The 23,151-nt window shown below is 42.9% G+C and overlaps 1 protein-coding gene and 1 long non-coding RNA gene across 5 annotated transcripts in view; both read right to left on the reverse strand.

Moving 5' to 3' along the window:
- The window catches only part of PAQR8 (progestin and adipoQ receptor family member 8), a 43,865-nt gene extending 29,380 nt beyond the window's left edge, over window positions 1-14,485 (reverse strand). Inside the window, exons 1-4 of one of the 4 annotated variants that reach the window (XR_013441239.1) lie at window positions 14,367-14,439; window positions 12,076-12,260; window positions 11,322-11,411; window positions 10,631-11,148 (exon numbers count right to left, since the gene is read on the reverse strand). The gene's annotated coding sequence lies outside the window, so the exon portion shown is untranslated. Of the gene's footprint in view, window positions 1-10,630; window positions 11,412-12,075; window positions 12,261-14,366 lie in introns of those variants that run through there. The other 3 variants (XR_013441240.1, XR_013441238.1, XM_036087767.2) reach the window with 3 other exon arrangements.
- The window catches only part of LOC144379078 (uncharacterized), a 121,829-nt gene that overhangs the window by 33,636 nt on the left and 65,042 nt on the right, over window positions 1-23,151 (reverse strand). The window lies entirely within an intron of this gene.

The raw sequence follows: 23,151 nt of genomic DNA on the forward strand, positions 1-23,151 counted from the left end.
CTGTGTCTCTCTCTGTCAAATAAATAAATAAAATCTTTAAAATAAATAAATAAATAAATAAATAAATAAATAAAAATAAAAAAGTAGAAGTCGCAGCAATCATAAAAAACTATTTTGAAATATTCACGACAATAAATATTTAAAGAAAATCCATGCTCCCTGAAAAGGACCCCAGCCAAGGTCCTTGCTGGCATGTCCCAGAGAGAGCCAAAGGTGGAATTTATTTATTTATTTATTTATTTACTTACTTACGAGAGCAAGAGAGAGAGCACAAGCAGGGTGAAAGGCAGAGGGAGAAGCAGACTCCCCACTGAGCAGGGAGTCTGATGCGGGACTCGATCCCAGGACTTTGGGATCATGACCTGAGCCAAAGGCACACGCCCAACAGACTGAGCCACCCAGGCACCCTATTTTTTATTTTTTAAAGATTTTTATTTGAGAGAGAGGGGGAGAGGGAGAATCTCAAGCAGACTCCGCACTGAGAGCCGACGCTGAGATCACGACCTGAGCTGAAACCAAGAGTGAACGCTCAACCAGCTGAGCCCCCAGGTGCCCCCAAAGGTGAAATTTCTAAGTTCTTGCTCACCTGCACCCTGACAGGTGCCACCTTTTAGAGCTCCATGAGAGAGGGTTAAGTAGGAGCTGAGTAGTTCTCCAGCGGTTATGTAGCTTCTGTGATAGGACTGCATGGGGAAGGAGGAAGAAAAAAAAAGACTGAGATTTGAGAGTCAAGTAAATGTCAGTGATCCCGAAGACAAAGGAGAGAATTAAGAGAAAAGTCAATGCGATGCTTGTTTTGATAGGAAAAATGGAGAATCCATTTCTTGAACTTGAACCAGCAAAGCTCTCATCTTCACTCAATCAATAGTATTTACTTGCTTTCTGTTCTGCTCTTAACCCTGATGGACCAAGTGGGTGCAGACAAGGCAAACGACATGGTTCTTTTCATAGCCAGCTTATGTAATCTCTCTCCCTCTCCCCTGAGGTGGGCTTGTATGCCAGAAGCCAAGTTAGCCCTCTGGAGAGACAGAGTTGGCCTCCCAACATCTACTCTGTGTTGTCAGCCAACTGGCTCCCAGGTGAGGAGAACATTTTTGGCAGTAACTGTAGTACAAAGCAGGCAAGAGACCTTAAGAAAAGGAAGGGAGAGGAGGCAGGCATGTGATTCTGGAGACAAATAAACACAATTAGCTGTGCTAGAAACAAACTGAAAAGCCTTAGTGGGAAGACTGATTCCCTCTGCCAAGAGAGAAAACCAAAGGGAAATTCATTTCAAAAGAAACCTTTTACTTCCCTTGGCAGCCATGGCCCAGTGACGTCATATTTTCTGTCAAGTCCTTTTACTTGTGGGTTTCTCTAACATCTCAAATACTATGGCAATGATGGTGCTTTACCAGGTTTGCTGATCAGACAGAATCCACTAATGTTTCAGGCTGGTCATGTCATTCATGGAGATGACAAGTCCAAGCCTTTCAGAGCTGTTCTGTCCCTCTGTACCTAAAGTGACTCAATTTGCAGCCGTGGTCAGGTGGTAGAATTCACAGAAATCATAGTCACGTCCCCGGACGTCTGTTCTTCCAACAGATCCAGTTGTTGTGTAGGATTAGCTACAGCAGAAAGGTCTAGTGGTAACCACCTAGCGTGGCGGTTAACAGGACAGGCCCGAGTTAGGCAACTTGTAAGACCGCCACTTACAAGTTGGGTGACCTTGGGCAAGTAATTTAATCTCCTTGTGTCTCACTGTCTTCATCTATAAGGACATAATAGTACCTGACTAATAAATAGGGTTGTTGGGAATTTTAAAGAATTGATAATAAAGGAGTCCTTATCTTTCTAAAATGCTCACAAATAATAATATGAATTCTGGGATTTGCTTCAAAATCATTTGGAGGTAAGGTATATATACAAAGAAGTTGGCCATGAGTTGATAATTGTTGATATTGGGGGATGGGTACATGGGGGTTTATTATACTATATTCTGTGCACCTCCGTCTTTTTGAAGTATTTCTATAAAAGGAAGTTTGAAAGTGAGAAAGAGAAAAGATAATATGTGTAAAGCTGCTAGCACACAACATGTGCTCAATAAATGTAATCTGTTATAGATCAGACAGGGTCTTGAAGGCACTCTTGCTAGGTCAAAGAGGCCCAAGGATAGCAGCCTGCCTGTCTACAGACATGGATGGGTCCTGGGGTAAGGGGGAGGGGGAAGTCAGACAAGCCCTGAACTTCACTGTCACTCATCCATTGTTGCCCAACCTTTTCATCATCAAACCTGTTTTAAATTGATTATTATTCGTTCCCTATGCTTTGAAAGTTTACTAAATCAACCCCATCCAATAAATATTCATTATCTCATATCTTTTAGTTAGATACACAAGTCAGGGTTTGAGTCAGCTTTAGATGAACTGGTGATTGGCTCCGAACTGACCTGCCATCACCCCAGCCCAAAGCAAAGCACTTCCACGCTGTAATGGCCTGAGCAGCACACATATATGCAGTTCTGCAGGCATAGGAGTAATGAAAAAATGCTCAATGTACACCTCCACCACCACCCCCTGCCACCAGAGCTATGCCTCCAATAGGTTCAGGAAACTGCATATATACATTCAGAGTCAGTTCCAGAAACTCCCAGCTCCTGGAATCCCTTAGATAGGGTGATGAGCTGGATGGACAGGAAAATCCACCCTGGATTTTCATTTCACCACTCTAAGGGAGTCCTTAATTAAACTCACACTCATCTGCTCCATGCCCTCTCACAAACCAGGTATCAGCCTCCCCAGCTCTGACACTTACTAACCGTAAAGGCCTTGGGCCAGCCATTTCATCTTTGTCTTCTCCTTTGTAAACTGGGATTATCTCCCTTCCAAGGCTGTTTTAGGGATTAGAGATAATGTAAATAAACTGCAATGCACGATGCCTGGCACATGGTAATTCCTCGGTACATAGGAGCTACTTTATGTCTCTCTATGCCTGTGTGTATGCATGGGTGTATTGTTATTATCTCCTTTGGAATTTGGTTAATATTTAGACCCAGTGGTTCCCCAGGCCATGAGACATACCAAGACCACATAATTATAGTTTAATATTTTCTTTCTCTTTCATTTGACAAAATTTTGATGCAGCTGCATTCAATCTCCTCCACAGAGCTGATGTATAAGTAACTATGTTACTGTCATCAATACCTACATGTCCTCTCCTGCGTGATTCCCTTTTCTCCTTCCGTAAATATCTTGTGACCATATCTTTTAATTAAAAAAAAAATTACAAAAAGTAAAAAACTGTGGTCCAATTCAAGTCTAGCAAGGCCGTTCTTATTACTATTGTGAAATGCTCGCTGAATGTCCACCATATATATATATGTATACATATATTATATATATGTATAATATATATGTGGTGGAGAGTCAATGGATGAGATGAATATAAATAATAAAGCCTAAATTCCATTAGCAAAGACTTCAGGCTTCTCTAGGGAAGTTTAGGGCTAATCGGAAATCTTTATCTTGTCCTTAACCTCACCTAAAACCAGCACTCTTTCCCCTTATCCTGAGTTATTTTTCTTCATAACATTTTTCACTACCTCAAAGTATGTATTTCCTGATTTACTTGTTTATTGTCTGTATCCCCCCAAGAGAATACATGTTACCTGAAAGCAGGAATCTTGATCACGTCTGTATCTCTAACAACACTGTAGAATGAGTGCCAAGCACGGAGTAGGCCCTTGAAAAATATTTTGTAATGATTTCATTATCTTTTCCTCTCTCCAAACACCCAACGACAAAAAGGCATCTAGATCTGTAATCCTGCCCTATGTATTCCTCACATGGCTGACCACTGGGACCCAGTGCAGAAGACAAGAGTGTTGTGAAGTGGTGCTGTGAGAGGTGAAGAAAAATGAAGCAGAGGAAGTGATTTCCTCAGGGCCTTACATGCACCATCTACAGGTACCATTCTGATTTTTGCCCCTGTGCTATTGCTTAAGCTGTTTCTCCCATCAGAAATACCCACCTCTCTACCTAAATGTTATCCCCCTTCCAGATCTCACTCAGGCTATTTCTCCTGAATTATATGACTTTAAGAGCTCACAGTGACTCTGCCCTTTGCTAAACTGAGGGGAACACCACCCCCCCCACCAGTGCTTTACAGCCCTGCATGTAACTATAAGCAGTTTAAAGTTTTCTGTCTTTTTCATATGAGAAAAATTTGATGCTCCAAATGTATTATAGGCTCCTTAAGCACAAAATCATGCTTTATGTTTCTCTTGAATCCCTCAAAGTAACTAGCACAGTGTTAGGCACTTACTGCGTGGTCAAAAAAATTCCCACACGTGAACTGGCAAGACAGATTTCCCATTCGAATCTCACCTCTGCTGCTCTGGCAAGATGCCATTTACTCCCCCAAGAATGTCTGTTTCCTTTTTCTCCCTCATCCTTCCAAGTACTCTCTATTAGAATGACTCTCCAGCTGCAAAGATCTAAAATATGACCATCTCAGATGAGACAAAAAATTGTTAGGGACCCTGACAGCAGCAACTCAGGAGGTGACATTACGGTCCAGATATGTAAGCCATAAACAAGTCATCATTCAGAATGTTTTCAAGAAGAAAAAAAAAGGCCACAAAACCTAAGAAATACCTACAGCACCTCATGAATGAACCTGAACCCTTCACCAAGCTGAGATCTGAGGAGTCAGTTTCTACCTGAATGCTGCCCAGTTTCAGTGACATTCCTGCAGCTTTACCTGAACCTGGCTGGGTGATGTTCTAGTACTGCAGCCCATTCCAAGCTCAGCATCAGCATATGCAGGAAACTAACTCCACATTCTGAAGTGCTCAGGGTTCCTGGCAGCTCAAGAGAATAGCATCAGTGCCTTTATTTTGCTTAAGTGCGGGAATAAAAAAGCTAAGATGGAACTCTTGAAATGAATTCTTTGGACAGACTTAAATATACCATGGAGAATATAAATTTTCTAATTCAAGAGCCATTACACTTCAACATTGATTTTACATCATCCTTCCTTTTCGTCCATTTTTTTATTCTTTACCAATCCTCTGCAGAGTCTAAAAGAGAAACGAGAAGGTAGTTTTCACCAACAAAAGTTTTATACCTCACAAAATATGATCTAGAAGCCATATGCAGCAAAGTATGTGTGTTTTAATTCCATCTTCAATTGGTTGGGGTAGGTGTAGCCCTCCTCCAGTTTCCCACCTATAGACTTATCTTTAACCTTTTGGGTATTCTCTTAGACTCCAAAGAGCAGGTGTCAAGGATAAGACAAATGCAGTTTCAAGCTACTGATGAAAAGCAACAAATTCTTTATTCCTTGAGAATAGAAACATGTTTTCTTCTTCGCTTTTCTTAATCTTGGACTACATCACCCTAGAAAGATAAATGTCACTGCCCTTAATACTAGCTACATCTCAAGACCAACAAAAACTCTTCAAATCAGTAACCTTTGCTTTGATCTTCAAATCCTAGGACTGGGAATTGGCTAAAGTCAGATGTCAGCTCAGCCTGGGGGCTGAACTCTCCAACTCTCCCAAGGCGGGAGAGCTAGCCTTGGTACTTCTCTAGGTGTATTAAAAATTTTGAAGTCTCCAATTGCTTCTATTATATATTAACATTCATCATAATTATTATTAATTCACTCATTCAACAAATATTATTCTGATAAAGTACTGAATCCTCTTCACATAAAAAATACTAACAGTTTATTGACTATCTAGATGGCTTGGAAGCTTATACCTTCCCAGATGTGCAGACAAGAGAAGTCTTCCTTAAGCCCTAGGCTTTTTTTTTTTTTTTTTAACATTTTATTTATTTATTTGAGAGACTGAGCACGAGAGAGAGAGAGCACGAGCAGGGGAGGAGTAGAGCGAGAGGGAGAAGCAGACTCCCCACCGAACAGGGAGCCCGATGCGGGGGCTCGATCCCTGGACTCGAGCCAAAGGCAGACGCTTAACCGACTGCGCCACCCAGGCACCTCAAGCCCCAGGCTTAACTCAACCTGATCATCCAACCCAGTTGATTTAAAACAGAGAGCAGTAGCTCCCCACTTCTGCGGAAGTGTGGTTTCTGAACGTCATGTGGGATAACGTGAAGTCTAATCTTCTACTCAAAACTTGTCAGTAGGTAACCAACCAGCCCCCTCCTATTTACACTTGGCCTGAACTTTGCTTTGGTTTGGTCATTTTAGCCCTGTGTACAGGTATTAGAAAGCCATGATTAACACTCCCTCCCCCCAATCTTTAAAGGGAAGCATCATCTCTAAAACTTACCTGCAAACTGTATCCTCCATTATATTTCATGAATGAATAATGAATGAATGGGTGCATGCATGAACAAGGTATCTTTTGGTTTCTACACCACTGAGAAGTCCATCAAGATCTCACTCCACAGGGTTAGTGTTCAGGTTCCTTCTCTGCCAGGACTACCAAAGCCCCATCATGAATTTCAGCAATTCATGGCACTGAGCATCATAAACAGCCTGAACAAGGATGCATAAAGTAGATTAGGCAGCTGAGAGGGCTTTCCTCACTTTATCACTGTGGGGTGTGGGCTTCTAGCCACATACACAAGGAAAGCTGAGTGGAAGCTTCAAGTACTAGACGGAGTGTTTGTGTTCCCCCCTAAATTCTTATGTTGAAGCCCTAACCTCCTGTGTGATGACTGATATTTGAATGTGGGGCCTTTGGGAAGTAATTTGGTTTAGAGGAGGTCATGGACTGGGTCTCCATGATGAGATTAGTGTCCTTATACATAGAGGAAAAGAGCTCTTGCTCTCTTGCCCTTCCCCCCAACCATGGGAGGACACAACAAGAAGGCGGCCATCTGTAAACCAGGAAGAAGGCCTTCACCAGGAACTGAATCTGCTGGCACCTTGATCTTGGACTTCCTAGTTTCCAGAAATGTGAAAAATAAACTTCTGTTGTTTAAGCCACCTAGCCTATGGTATTTTGTTATGGCAACCTAAGCAGATTAAGACATAGGGCCATTTCCCTGTTATTTAAACTCTCCCTGGAGGCAGGAATCAAGAAGAGAAATGGCAACAAACCAGTACTGGGGCAATAAAGAGCACTCATAAAGAATGTGGGCTTGCTGTCAGGGCCCAGCTCTGCTCCTTGGGCAAGTCACAACCTGTTTCCTCATCTGTGCAATGGGGCTAATAATAGTACCTATCTCATAGGATTGTTCTGAGAATTAAGTAACACAAACATACTTCCTGACGCTAGCAAGTGCTCGGTCAACGGTTATTATTTTTACAATGCTGAAGCCAGACACATGCTCTAGTTGTAATTCTTTCTGTTAGGGTCTGCTAATCAGAAGAAGCAGAAAGATGTGGTAGACGGAGCCATGTAGCAGTAATCAGAAGCCCTGGAAGTTTGAGTCCCTGTTTTTGACATTTTCTCATTGTGACTTTGACAAATGCCTTACCCTCATCAACCCCAAGTTCCCTTCATCTGTAAAAAACAAAACAAAACAAAATATGATGATATCTGTTCTCTAGGCCTCCATAGGATGGTTGCAAAAGTTGTATTTGACAAGGAAAATAAAAGCACTTTGAAATCTGTCCAGCAGATGCTCACACAGGAATACTGGAAGAGGTGAATTTGTCAATACCTCTAAGGCTCTAAAACAATGTTTTCAAACTTTTTGATTGTAACCCATTAAAAGAAACGTATTTTACATTGCAAACAGGCACACATTCATCACTAAAGCAAAAGCTTAACAAAATAATTCTTTTTTTTTTTAAAGATTTTATTTATTTATTTGACAGAAAGAGAGAGAGCACAAGCAAGGGGAGCGGCAGGCAGAGGGAGAGGGAGAAGCAGGCTCGCCGTTGAGCAGGGAGCCCAATGCAGGGCTCGATCCCGGGACCCTGAGATCATGACCTGAGCTGAAGGCAGACGCTTAATCGACTGAGCCACCTAGGTGCCCCTTAACAAAATAATTCTTATGTTTGTTATTTTTAATTAGAATCTTTCCTTTCCTTCCTCCCTTCCTCCCTTCCTTCCTTCTTTCTTTCTTTCAATGCAGGTCAGTAATTGCACAAGGCTTGGTCCTAACTTCCAACTCTCACTAGGCATCAGAATAATTTTAAAAATCTGATGCCCACGCCCTACCTATTGAAATTCTGAATCAATGGTTTATGGTGGGGCTGAGGTGCATTCTTAAGAGAGCCCCAGTTGATTTTATTGTACAACACAACTAATGGTTTCTAGCTCACAGCTAAAAAAACCATTGTGTTATTTATTTACATCCTGGTCGGCTAAATACTCTCTGCACCCAGAAGGGCTGCCCCACCCCCACAGGGCCGAAGCTCTGCTGCTGACAGTGAGTGAGTGCATTACTCACTCCGTGGCTCCAGGGTGCACGAGGTAAATACAGAAAGGCAAGATCAAAGCAGAGCCTGGCCTTTATGGGAGGTCTCCTATCTCCGCACAGATGGCTGATAACCCCATGCAGAGCAAAAACCGGAGTGGATCTGGATGATTCTTTAAAAAGTAAAGGGACCCCTAAAGAACTTGTTGCTTGAGTAGGAAGGGCTAAGGAAAAAAAAAGGGAAACTGCCAGACTTTGCTCATAGCCTGCTAACATAGCAAAGAAAGCTCTGACCCTGGCACAGACAAGGGTCTCAATAGATTCTGGAGATTAGCTCAGTGGGAGGGGGTTTTCCCAGCCTGGCTATCTCCTTCCCAGTTTTGCCCAGATGAAACAGAAAGCTCCACCCCCAGCTCACCGTTGCTCCACACAAGAGAAATGTGGGGGATTGACTGTCCTGTTCACCTGGCTGGAGTCATCTTTAGCCTATACTTGGTTGCCTAGCAGAACCAGGGCAGAACCTGGGCCAGAATGCAGAAGGAACCACGGGGGCGGAGGTGTCTCTGCCCTACTATCAGACACACAGATGGGATCAGGAAGCCTGGATTGGTTCTTTTTTTTTTTTAAAGATTTTATTTATTTATTTGAGAGAGAGAGAATGAGAGACAGAGAGCATGAGAGGGAGGAGGGTCAGAGGGAGAAGCAGACTCCCTGCAGAGCGGGGAGCCCGATGCGGGACTCGATCCCGGGACTCCAGGATCATGACCTGAGCCGAAGGCAGTTGCTTAACCAACTGAGCCACCCAGGCGCCCTGGATTGGTTCTGTATACAGTGAATTAAATAACCAAAGCTGTCTGTTTGAAGCCTAGTCCCTGGATTTACTAACCAGACATAATACTAAGAGACTAAGAGTTGCCATTTACTGGGCACCTTCTGTGCACGAAGCACTTTATATTCATTATCTCATTTAATTCTACAATATCTCTTCAGACAGGAGTTATACAAAATCTCAGGTTTAAGGAACTTACCCAGGGACATGCTAGCATGCTAATGCAGGTTGATGCCCACTCCAGATCCCATGCTCCAGTCCAGAGTGTCTTAGCACTACTGACATTTCAGTTGGTCATTCTTTGTTTTGGGGGCTGTCCTTTGCATTACATTATGCTTAGGAACATCTCTGGCCTCTACTTACTACATGCCTTAACATCCCTCTCCTCTCCAGCTGTGATAATAAAAAATGTCTCCAGACATTATCAGATATGGGGAGGAGGGGAGGGGTCACTACTCTAGTCTAAACCACCACTATGCTGTCTTGTTTCCTGGTACTTTGTAAGTACATAAACAGTTCTTCAGAAGAGAGACAGAGCTGGAACGAAACACTACTACGGACGTGATAATCAGAAGACTCTAGGAAAGTATTGTACAACAATAATACCACCTTATGCTACAGTTATATATCATTTACAATTCACTAAGTACTTTTATAGTCATTATCTCCTTTCATGGCATATGACTGCACAGCAGGATCTAATTCCAAGAGTTAATACACCTCAAAAATATGAACACTATTAAGAGATCCGTATATTTAGCCTTCTCCAAGAAATTGAGGGAAAAGAACATGTAGTGAAATCCACATGAATTCTTAGTGCCATAAGCCATTAGGAGAAAAAACTTTTGTACTGCATGGTCCTAAGGGAGCACCTTATGTGAACTCTTGGAGGACAAGTCTGTTTCTACCTCTGTCTCCTGCACACACCTGCCTAAAACAGAGAACTCTCACTAAATGTCGAAGATTTCACAAAACATCTATTTCACAGCAACCTCTAGCTATTTGATTGATTAAAACTAAGATAAAATTCTTTTCCCACATTTCTACATCTCCCTAATTTATATTACAACAAAAATCATAGAATCAGAAAAAAATTAATGTCAATATTTATGAAAGAGCCAAGAGCTTAGTGCCAAGTTATTCTTCCCTGTCATTTAACAAAGCAGATCAAAATTTTAGTTTAACTAAAACAAATGTGCACCAGAATCATCCCTTTCAATACATGCCAAGAGAACGGTAGCTATTTTTTTTTTTTAAGGTTTTATTTATTTATTTGACAGAGAGAGACACAGCAAGAGAGGGAACACAAGCAGGGGGAGTGGGAGAGGGAGAAGCAGGCTTCCCGCGGAGCAGGGAGCCCGATGCGGGCTCGATCCCAGGACCCTGGGATCATGACCTGAGCAGAAGGCAGACGCTTAACGACTGAGCCACCCAGGCGCCCCGAGAATGGTAGCTATTGCATTAGAATAGTATTCGACCGATTAAGGAAAAGAATTATAGGAGGAGCTTCGGATTTTCATCGAAGTGTTATACCTAATATACAATAAAAATAAGAATGTTCGTTTAAAAAAAATCTGAATTCAAAATAAAGCAGCTAGCAATGGTTGTTTTTTAAGGTCACTTTAAAAATTCCTGAGAAGCTAGGAGAGTAAAAACAAAATGTTCCCATTCACATATTCATTTGCAAAGCCCAGCAGAGGGAATATCATTATCTTGGAAATGGTAAATTTATACATGGTGTCAAAGGAATTTTAATATAAAACTATCAATAAACAGTATTAATAACAAAAATAGCGAGACTCTCTTGAGCACTTATGTGTCAGGCACTGGATTCAGTGTTTTACGTGCAGAAATCTCATCACAGCCTCGTGGAGTGCACACTCATTAGCATCTTCATTTTAAGGTAAGAAAACTGAGTCTGAAAGAGATGAAATCACTTGCGCAAGATCACAGATCAACATTCAAGCCCTGGGTGTATGAAGCTTCATGTTATATAACCTTAAAAAAAAATTGGTAATTCAGGGAAAAAATGGAAAAAGGATATGTTAATTTTTCACACTCTGTGCCACGGAGTCCCAAAACTGAAACACATTTGCAGAACTCACTCTCTTCCCTTACTTCTATATGGATCCTTTCACATAAAAACTCAAGTACCAGGCATTTCTGGGTACCTTTGTTTGGTGAGAAAACAAGTCTTTTTGTTTGTTTGTTTTGTCTTCTGTAAAAATGCACAGTGATGGAATCTGCCTGGTAAAGAGTACCTTGAAAGAGAAAAGAAAGGCTTATTTTCTCCAGCCCAATAGGCCATAAGGTATAACAATAGGTGATGGGACCAATTCTTTTACATGCACATGAGAGCATATACATCCAAATAAAGGTTGCTTCAAAGCAATTACTTTCCAATCCGAAACACATTTGCATACCTGTACTGGATGCCCCTTTTAAAACTGCCAGTCCTGGGGCGCCTAGTGGCTCAGTCGTTGGGCGTCTGCCTTCAGCTCGCGTCGTGATCCCAGGGTCCCTGCTCAGCGGGGAGCCTGCTTCTCCCTCTCCCTCTCCCCCTGCTTGTGTTCCTATTCTTACTGTCTCTCTCTGTCAGATAAATAAATAAAATCTTTTTTTTTTAAAAGATTTTATTTATTTATCTGACAGAGAGAGACACGAGAGAGGGAACACAAGCAGGGGGAGTGGGAGAGGGAGAAGCAGGCTTCCCATGGAGCAAGGGAGCCCGATGCGGGGCTCGATCCCAGGACCCTGGGATCACGACCTGAGCCGAAGGCAGCCGCTTGACGACTGAGCCACCCAGGCGCCCCAATAAATAAAATCTTTAAAAAAATAAAATAAAATAAATAAAACTGCCAGTCCTTCAAGAGGACTTTCATTACTTTAACAGGCATACTTCCTATTACAACCTCAATTCCTCACCTCAGAAACCAGAGTTGATCCCACTTGGTATTTGGCTCTTTCCCAACTGAGGAAGGTTTGCCATCATGGAGGCAATTCAGTAAATGTGTTACAAACTCTGAAGGTAACTCCAAGGCAGGAGCTCCAAAATTATGCTCAGCAATGACAGCATCAGTAGAATCAGTCCACAGCTTACCAAGATGAGTCTCCCGAAAGAGAGAAATACTCATTTGAATGTATAAATACAGGCATATTTATTTTAACATTTGGATAAAGAATTGAAAGAATCAGCTAGCTATGTCCAAGTAAATAAATATGCTGTGCAATAATGATAATGCAGATTTTGGTGCAAGGTTCTGACCACCCCCTTAATGAAAAAAAAGCATGTCCTGAAATGATAGTTGCAAAATGAGTAAATCATTTTTCCGTTAACTTGCATAATTACTGAAGAGCTTTCCTTTTCATGAAGAAAAAAAAGAGGCCCAACATAAACTAGTTGCCAAAATAGTCCTTGGTCCTCCCAGGAAGCTTAAATCTCAGTGTGTGTCACAATATGGACCTATATCTACGGCAGAGAAGGAAAGGAGTGGGGATCATCTCTCTCCCCCTGCCTCTCCAAGCCCAGGAAACTTCCCTGGGAGAAATCCACTCAGTAGGATTCCTGGGGCCCTGGGTAGTCCTGAATTAACTGTTAGATGAAATAATTAAACTAATTACCATACAAAATCAACCATATGGATAAGTTAATACACAATGTCAGTATTACTTAACTAATTGAAGGGAGCTGGATACTCAAAATTAACAACAGGGAAAAAAAAAACAAACAGAAAATGTACTGGTCATTTGTTCACCTTTGGCACACATTTGGCTACCCATTCACTGAGGCACTAAGCAGCCTAGTGTCCTGCCAGTGACCTGGTCAAGGGTGTAGCAGCACAGGGGTGGGTACCGGCTGTGAATATCTTAAGAGGGTAATCAAAGGCCGTCCACCTTCCATGCAGGTAACTTCCTGTTAACTTCAGTAAAGGAAGTCCATACCAACACAAACAATCCAAAACTGTACAGTATTTCTCGTGTTTACTCGGCTGTGGAATGCAGTGCATTTGTGGGCGGTGTGTGTCCGTGTGTGCGCGTGCCTGCACGCCCCACCCCCTTGCTGATTTTCCTCCAGTTTTCACTCAGAAACAGCTTCTCACAGAGTATAGGAGAGTGGGGAGCAAATAACACAAGTGGATCTAAGAATTAAACACACCTTTATGATGAATTGTGCCTAACGCACACACACAGGTAGAGTTTCTCTGCACATTGGAAATCTCACTCCTTAACTACTCTTTAAGCCCAGACTGTTCTCAATGGGTCCCTAGGCAAAATCACTTCTAACCCAGCTTAGAAATAGGAGATGCAGCACAGACCCCATCCGAGCCCGCGGATCTGCCCTGGTCGGTCTGTGCTCCAGGGCCCACAGATGCACTGGAAGCTGCGGTGCCCCCGCTGCCTTCAGGTCCCCGCGCCAGTTAGCGAGCTGCGCCCCTCCCTAGTCCCTCCCGCCCCCCGTCTGTGGTGGCCTCGTCGTGCTCTCCGGAGTGAATGCCCTCTCGAGGTTTCTATGGCCCCATTCCACCGAGAGGGTATGTCCCCTAGGCCGAGACGTTCCGCGAGTCCCTGCCCCCTCACCCCCGCCCCCAGCCACCCGGGATCCTCCGCCGCGGCGTTCCATCCCTCCGACCCCCTATGCTCCACAACGTATCTCCCGCTTCCCGCACAACTCCGCTTCCCGCGCCCCCTCTAGGACATGTCCCGTCCCTCCTTCCCCCAAGAAGCCACAAGCCTTGCCACCCCCCGACCCTTTCCGGGGCTCCCCTCCCGCCCCGCCCGCCTCGGGCTTCCTCTCCTCCGCACTCCCCTCGGGTCTTCAGTTCCCCTCCGCCCTGCGGTGGGCGCCCCAAGAATGCCAACAGGACACCCTCGTTCCGGCAGCGAAGCTCTCCAACGTCGCGGTCCTGACCCCTCAGTCCTCCAGGCTCGGGCTCCGGGAGTCCCCAACGTCTGGATCCTGACCTGCCGCCTCACTCTCAGGGCTCGGGCTCTGAGACTCCCCAGCACCGGCGCACTGACCCCCGGTCCCCGGGCTCGGGTTCCTCAACGTCGCGATTCTGGACACCCCTCGGGGCTCGGGGTCTGGGGCTCTCCAACCTCGCTGTGCTGACATTCCTCCCCACCAACCCCGTGCTCGAGCCCGAGGGCTCCCCAACGGCGAGGTCCTGACCCCCGCCCCCCGCGCCTGCCCGCCCGGCTCGGAGCCCCCGACTCACCGGCAGGGGCGGCGGCTGAGCCCGCGAGCGAGCCCAGCCCAGCCCGGCCCGCACTCCGGCTCGGGTTACCGGCTACCCGCTTCCCGCAGGCTGCTGTGACTGCGGCGGGCGCAGCACAGGGGAGCGGCCCGGGGGAGGGGACCGCCGGGGGGCGGGCACCGCCCGGCTCCGCCCCTTCCCGGCCGGAGGCGGGATGCGCAGACCCGGGCGCCCACCGCGGCCCGGGTGCCGCCTCACCGAGGAAGTTGACTGACACCTCTTCCTTCCACCCGGGGTCAGACCCACACAGCCCCCTTTCAGCTGGGGAGGCCCGAGGGCTTGAGAGAGTGACACGTTAATTACTGTCCTGTCGGTTCGAAGAACCCACTCCAGGGGGCCGTTTCCGAGGGTTCTTTGCTTTTTGGTTTTTTTTGGAGGTGTTTTTGGAGGAGAGAAACGGCAACAACAACAAACTTCATCTTGGATCTCAAGACCGATTCATATTCTGGCCTCTCCCCCCGCGCCCCCCCCCCCGCCTCTGCACATTCAGGGTCATTCTGCCTGCGAGATCCTATTATAACACACCAAGGAGGGCCCTTGCAGACACACATTTCCACACCCCTGAGATACACCCGTGAAGTACTCTCCTGTGACTTATGCACCACACAAACACACCTCTTACACTGACATGCAAGGAACCGACGTCTCTTCCCCTATATCCTCAATCCACAGCTCCCTAGCCAGTCCCCAATATCAATGATCCACACTTACAGGGGGACAGGGCAGGAGAGGAGATTCCACATCTGGTCCCAGACTTGCTCTCCTCGCCCGCAATGTCTGTATTTCACCAGGTCAAAAATACACTTAAGATGTAGGAGCATCAATTAACAAATCAAATTGGCTTTGCTATTAAAAAGCAGTCTCCATTATCTGGAAAAAGAAGAAAAACCGATCAGATCCTGAAAAGATGGCCTGAACCAATGCTCCTGGAGGAAGAATATTTGATTCATGTCATTACTTTTCTGAGACACTCAGGCCTAGCTCTGGATTGTTGAAACCTGGCACTTTGCCATTAGACCACCCCTGCTCCTGCAACATGTTTAACAACACCTCACATTTGCACTGTTTTCACTTTTCAAAACATTTTAAAATCCATTATTGTCTTTATCTTCAGCAAAACAGCATGAAGCAAAGATAGTAGGTTTTCCAACAGGGGTTATTTGAACTTCATAAATAAAGACTTTTAGATGCAGCAGTTCAAGGGCCAGGTTTCAAGCTGAGTCAGGATTAGGAAAGAATAAAGGGCCTGGTCTTCAGGGCCACTGGTCTTCCCACAGAATCACGGGCCCAGCACACATAGATACTAGTGGAAATGTCCCAGTAGGCCTTTGGCAGATTTGCCCTCTCTGTCTCTGCTTCACCCCAAAGATGTCAGGGAATTCTCCCATAGTCACAAAAACCTAAGCCCTCAATATTAACAGGCATTTATTTTTCGGCCAGAGATCATAAATGTACAGCAGAGCTGACTGACAGGGGATAAAAAGTCCCTTTTTTTCCTCTCTCTGCCACTCTAGAAACAAAATTACAGGTCAGCAAATATGAAGGCCCAACCATGGGCTCAGTCCAACTGAAGCAGGCTGTCAGTGAGAGCTGAGGACCCTTGTGAAATGCATGTTGATGATGTTTGCAGCTTTTCTTCTCCCCTGAGAGTCCCTCCACCTGGAGCGTGGAGAAGGGTTCTCTTGTCTTAAAAGAAGACCAAGTCCTTTAAGGCTTTCTCAGTGTCACAGTAAGAAAATGGTAAATGGGGACACCTGGGTGGCTCAGTCAGTTAAGCGTCTGTCTTTGGCTCAGGCCACCATCTCAGGGTCCTGGGATCGGGACAGAGCGCGGAGTCGGGCTCCCTGCTCAGCAGGGAGTCTGCTTTTCCCTCTCCCACTCCCCCTGCTTGTACTCTCTCTCCTCTCTGGCAAATAAATAAATAAACTCTTAAAAAAGAAAAAAGAAAAGAAAAGAAAATGGTAAATGTTCCTTTCCTATGAACCTCTATCTAGGGGGCAGGCATGAAAGTGCAGACTGAAGTGTAATGGGCGTCAGGCATTTTCATCTGGGGGCAGAGAGTTCTGTTTACAAGTGGTGCCGTCCAGACCCACGAGATAAGAGAGGTGGTTTCTCATTCATCTTGCCTTTTTTTCTTTTAAGTGTGGTAAAATACTCATAACATAAATGTTACCATCTGAACCTTCTGAAAAAACTTTTAATTGTAGTAAACATAATATAAAATTTGCCACCTTAACCATTTTTTAAATGTACAGTTCAGTAGTGCTAAGTACATTCACATCCTTCATGCCTTTTAAAACTACTTGGATCTCACACTAGCTTCTTCCATTTTTTACTTGGAGGTGATGGCCCACTTCAGTTTGGGCAGTACAAGTGACATTTTGGTAATTCTGGAAAAAAGAGTCCTAAAGTGACCTTACTATTTTTGAATTAGTAAAAGCCTCCTGGATCTTTCATAAAGGATAGTAAGTGTGGCCTTTATTATATAGAAATTCACGGCCAACCTCCCTCCATGTAACACTTTCATCTGGCAACAACATTTTGACTTGTGTTTTTTCCAAAAGCTGGAAACAGGCAAGATCTGGGATATTAAAGAATTTCCTCAAAAAAGAGAATGCTAAACTGCTAACCCAATCAACATTCTATCAGACCCATTCCCCGTTCAGATTGCCCTTGAGAGCCACAGACACAACCCATATACGGCGTAATTAAAAAATAGATATGCAAGATTAAGGAGCTATTTTTGTCCCAAACTCTAACAAAACAATTTGGTCCATTTTATGTTGTATACATACCACACTGACACTGTTTTTCTATTGCTTTCACAGTGTGTTTACATAGCATTGTTTTCCAAGAAGCTCAAAGTGCATGCGATGACATTGTATCCTTAAACTTCATATATTTTATGTGAAGCAGGAAGGAGATAGGAACTGTTAGCTTTACAGTGACATGGAGAAATTGAAGTGTGCTATAGTTAAATCATCTGCTGGAACATCTATACTGGTTTATACTGGTCTATCCTAAAAGACCTACTCCTGAAAACTCATACAAGGAACAGCGTTATTTAAATAAACACTAGTTATTTTTGTTTTCTTTTTACGTCTCATGGACAAACTGAGGGCTGTGAGTTTTTTCACTATCTTGGCAGAGAAAAGGAGAAGCACTTTGCACCACTAACTTATACCATACACAAAAATTAACTCAAAATGGATTAAAACTTGAATAAGACCAGAAACCATAAAAGTACTGAAAGAAAACATAGGTAGTAAGCTCCCTAACATGGCACTTGGCCATGTTTTTTGGATCTGACTTCAAAGGCAATGGCAACAAAAGCAAAAATAAACCAATGGGACTACATCAAACTAAAAAGCTTCTGCAAAGCAAAGGAAACCATCAACAAAATAAAAGAGCAGCCTACTGAATGGGAGAAGATATTTGCAAATGATATATCCAATAAGGGGTTAATATCCAAACTACATAGAAAACTCATACAACTCAGTAACAACAACAACAATATCCAAACCCCAGATAATCCAATTTAAAAATGGGATTTAAAATGAGAAGATCTGAATAGGCATTTTTCCAAAGAAGACATGTACATGGCCAACAGGCACATGAAAAGATTCACTAATCATCGGGGAAATGCAAATTCAATTCACAATGAGATACCATGTCACACCTGTCAGAATGGCTATTATCAAAAAGACAAGAAGTAAGAAGTATTGGCAAGGATGTAGAGAAAAGGGAACGCTCATGCGCTGTTAGTGGGAATGCAAATTGGTGCAGCCAATATGGAAAACAGTATGGAGGTTCCTCAGAAAACGAAAAACATAATTATCCTATGGTCTAGCAATTCCACTTCTGGGTATTTCTCCAAAGAAAATGAAAATACTAATTAGGAAAGACATATGCACTTCTACGTTCATTGCAGCATTATTCACAATAGCCAAGATATAGAAACAACCAAAGTGTCCATCAGTGGATGATTGTATAAAGAAGATGTGAGATACACACACACATACACACACACACACATGCACACGCACACAATGGAATACTACTCAGCCATAAAAAAGAATGAAATCTTGCCATTTGTGACAACATGGATGGCAGAGAAAGACCAATAGTGTATGATTTCACATATATGTGGAATCTAGAAAACAAAACAAATGAACAAACAAAAACAAGCAGAAACTCATAGGTGCAGAGAACAGTTTGCCAAAGGGGAGAGGGGTTTGGAAGTAGGTAAAATGGGAGAAGGGAGTCAAGGGGTGCAATCTTCCAATCATAAAATAAATAAGTCATGGGGATGTAATTTACAGCATGGTGACTATAGTCAATAATATTGTATTGCATATTATGTAACTCTATATGGTGACAGAGGAAACTAGACTTATTGTGGTGATAATTTTGCAATCTACACAAATATCAAATCATTATGTTGAACACCTGTAAGTAATATAGTGTTATACATCAATTATACTTTAATAAAAAAAAGTTTGGGCTTGAAAGTCAGGCCGTCTTGAGTCTGAGCCCTATTACCATCACTTAGAGCCTTTGGTACTATACTTCAGGCGCCATATCTGTAAAATGGAAATAATAATTATACCCGCTTCACGTATTTATTGATAGGATTAAATGAAATAACATATTGAGCACTTAGCATTGTGCTTATCACATAATGAGGGCTTGATAAATGTGGGTCAAAAAGCAATGGCTTCATGTAAATGGCTGCTTGTAGGATCCTTGTTCTAATACTTTCTACTTGAAGAGAAGATATACTTATTCCAGTTGACTGCATCAGAGTAATTTGGAGAAACTTGAATATATGTATTTTTAACCCTGAAGTCAAATCTATCCATTCCTTAACATTCCATCATCAGACATACACACTTAGCTCTTTCTCTCTCTCTTCCTTCCTCCCCCCACCCCCCTTCTCTTTCTCTCTTTCCCTCTTTCTTTCTTTCTTAAGTAGGCACCACACCCAGCATGGAGCCCAACACAGGGCTTGAACTCACGACTCTGAGATCAAGACCTGAGCTGAGATCAAGAGTTGGACGCTTAACCGACTGAGCCACCCAGGCGCCCCCACACTCAGCTTTTCTATTTTCTAAACTGTCAGCTGGCCAAGTGGGGAAACAACCATGATACTAATTTCACACACAGGATTCTAATGAGTTGTGGTTGAATAAACTAAAAATAAAAATAAGAATAATGGTTTTCTTGTATTGTGTATCTCCATTATCTTATTTAATATTGGAATGGTAGGGGTTCATTAATTTGATTTCATCTTGAGTGGTTTATTCCTTTTTTTCCCCATTTTATTTCTTAATGATAACAATTAACTAACAATTCAGGAAGCAAACCAATTAACACATGTAGACAAGCGAGACAAAATACAGAAATTGCTCCCGGGCATGTGTGAGGTTGTGTGGTCTTGCACTTGACCTCCCACTCTTTTGCAACTCATGCCTGGTCCAAGAGCTTCAGATGGGAAACTATAAGGATGAGTGATAAAATGAGCAACGAGTTACCCTTTATATAATCAATAAAATAATATAAATTCCTACATTCCAATGACATTTGATGTATATAAGTGTTAATTTTAACATTTGTTCTAAACAAGACTTAAGTTTAGAAGATACAGTTTAAATTGGGTCATAATAATTGAATGGCAAATAGAAGTGTGGCTATTAAAATATGAGGCCTTTACTTATTCTTTAGAAGAATGAAAAGGCTCAGAGTAAATAATGGGGTTGTCCTCCTCTTGAAAGGTCCTAACAATTAAGTTTCTTCCCTTCACTTTGCTCCTGATTCTTAGTCATTATATCCTGGGGGAGGGAGGAGGATGGGCAATCCCTGATCCTGGGGAAAATCAGAGGAATTGAACTTCCAAGACTGAGGTAAAAAATTTGGGGAAGTAAACATTTTTTAGTCTGCCCAACTCCAATTCAATCTGGACTGTGTTCTAAAGGGAAATTTAGGAGGGACCTTTCTCAGCCGAGACTTATCTTGGCTCTCAGTTCTTTTAAAGAGCGTGGAAAGATGAAAATGGCAATCTTGGACAACATGACTAACAACTGCATTATTCATGCTTGATTCTGGCTTGGTTTCAGGGTTTTAATGATTTTAAAAAGAAAAAAAAAATCAATGCAACAATTGACCAGTTTTTAAGCCAGCTCACGTTCACCGAGTCTGTTTTTACTGCATAGTGGTAAGGTAGGGAGCCAGAACTGGCCCGTCCATGTAGCCATCTGGAGATTTAGAGCTATAGCCAAGGAGGAGTATGAGGGAGAAGAGGGGAGGTCTAGGGCTACCCTAGCCCAGACCTCAGGAGTGGAGTGGATAAATTGGAGTCTTCTCTAGTTCATTTATATACCTCTCTGAATGAGCCCAGTGACCTGAATGTTGAGCCAAGTTTAAAGTTGTAAGTTTGGTCAAAAGTGACCTTTGGTCTAATGAGATAAAGCATCTTGAGCTGACCTCTCTTACACCATGACATCATTTTGTAATTCCATATGCTCTACTCGACTGTAAGCTTCTAGGTAGCAAGGTTTGTGTACATGCCATTCATTGCCACACCCATATGACCTAGCACATAGTATGTGCTGGAAAAAATATTACCGATTAAGTGAACAAATAATGTGAATGCTCTGCATATTTGGAATCCAGTGAGCCCAGGAGTCCATGATCATCTACTCCAGATCCCTTAGAGGATGGCAGAATGATCTAGAAATGGACTAGAAAAGACTATGCCCCCGGGGTGGAAACAATGAGGACAAGGAAAAGCAACTGAGGAGAAGCATGTTTTCCCATTTGGGAGAGGGGGAGAGAGAAGAAAAAAGAATGAGCAAGGGTAATTCTGGGTCCCCAGCGGGACATGCTACAGAAATAGACCACTCCATTTTTTTTAAGTCAAACTGAATTGAACTGAATTAAACTGAGTTGCAGGAATTCAGCCTATGGAGGGGGCATCCTGAAGAGTTCAAACTAAAGTAAAATTCTTGGGGTGCCTGGCTGGCTCAGTCAGTAGAGCACGTGACTCTTGATCTTGGGGTTATAAGTTCGAGCCCCACGTTGGGCATAGAGATTACTTAAAAATAAAAATCTTAAAAAAAAAAAAACTAAAGTAAAATTCTCCCCCTCCTTTATTCTCCCTCTCAATTAAATTAAATTTCTCTGGTTACTCTTCCCACTAGACCATGATTCTCCAGCCCTGAAGACACCCAGGGAGGAACCTGGAAACCACTCTATGCATAGAGATCCAATTTTATTGGGTCTTTCTCCCCAAATGTTCCTGAGGGCCTCAAGAATTACCTAACAGCCTGGGTATTTTGACCAGAATCTTAGAATCCTGTCGATGCCCACAGGGAGTTTCAACAGGAAGCTCACAGGGCAAATAGTCTTTGGGGTAAAATATGATGACTGAGTCCTGACCGAATTAACTAGGGTCCATGCATGAGATGGGATACTGTACAGTCTTCAAAAATAGTGCAGACCATGTGGCATAGAGAAACCTGCAGTCTGTAGTTCTGTGGTTTAGTAAAACAGCAGGTTATGCAGTGTGATCCAATTTTTAAAAAAAGACATATGGGGGGCACCTGGCTGGCTCAGTTGGTGGATCTCAGGGTTGTGAGTTTGACCCCTCATTGGGTGTAGAGATTACTTAAAACTAAAATCTGAAAAAAAAGAAAAAGAGAGAGAGAGACATCTATGCACCACAAGAAAAAAAAAAAAGAAAGAAAGAAAGAAAAAGAAAGTTGTACACTCATAATGGTTATTTCTAGAAGGTGATATTTCAGAAGAACTTAATTTTTTTTAATAATTTGTAACATTTTTCAAAAAATCCTTAATAAAATAAATACATAAACAAACGGCTGTTGTTCATTGTTCTGCACCTCAGTATAATTCTAATGGATGATAATTACTTGTAGATTACTATATAATAAAAATATAATGAAGTTAATTATAGCAATTGTGATGTGTCGGTGCTTCTGGAGCTCATAACAACAACAAACAAGTACCTTTATTCTCTTTTTAAAATAGATGTTAGAGGAGGTAACTAGCTCCAGGCAACCATAAACGGTGTCAGAGTCACTCCACCATCAGTGGTACCGGGGAAGCGGGTGGCAGGAAGGTCAAAATCAGCATGCTTAGATTCCAAGAATCCGAGGTTCTTGGAGGGGACACTGAGTGCAATAGGCAATGTGCCCCTTCTCTTAACAGCCACTAATGGGCATGACTGGCTCCTTCGGCCAGCTCCTTTGGATCTAAACAATTTCCCTCCTGCTGTACTTCTCTTTAATGGTGCATTTGACATCTCTTGTCCCCTCTATTAAATCAGGGCTGCAAGAGAACTGTGCTGGCTGATCCAGTTTTACTGAGATTGAGTCCAGTAAACTTTGCAACAAGATGAGGCCTGACTCTTTTAAGTCTCTCTCTCTCTTCTTCTCTTCCTCTTTGGACAAATCCAATTAGCCCTGATCTCTCTACATTTTTGACAAGGGGTTCAGCAAATCATTTAGGTCAGGAGGGAGATAGCTTACTTGGATGCTGTGAGGACACTAAATAAGATTTAGTCTGGAGGCAAAGGGACATGTGCCTATTATTCAATATGCAGTAGTCTGTTATTAATTCTTTCATCTATTCAGAAAATATTTATTGAAGACCAGCTAGGTGCTAAGAGCACTCTGCTAAGACCTAAGGATAAAGAGATACACTTGCAATCCCCATTCTCCCATCTAGT

The sequence above is a fragment of the Halichoerus grypus genome, chromosome 9 (genome assembly GCF_964656455.1).
Source record: "Halichoerus grypus chromosome 9, mHalGry1.hap1.1, whole genome shotgun sequence".
NCBI classification, from domain to species: domain Eukaryota; kingdom Metazoa; phylum Chordata; class Mammalia; order Carnivora; family Phocidae; genus Halichoerus; species Halichoerus grypus.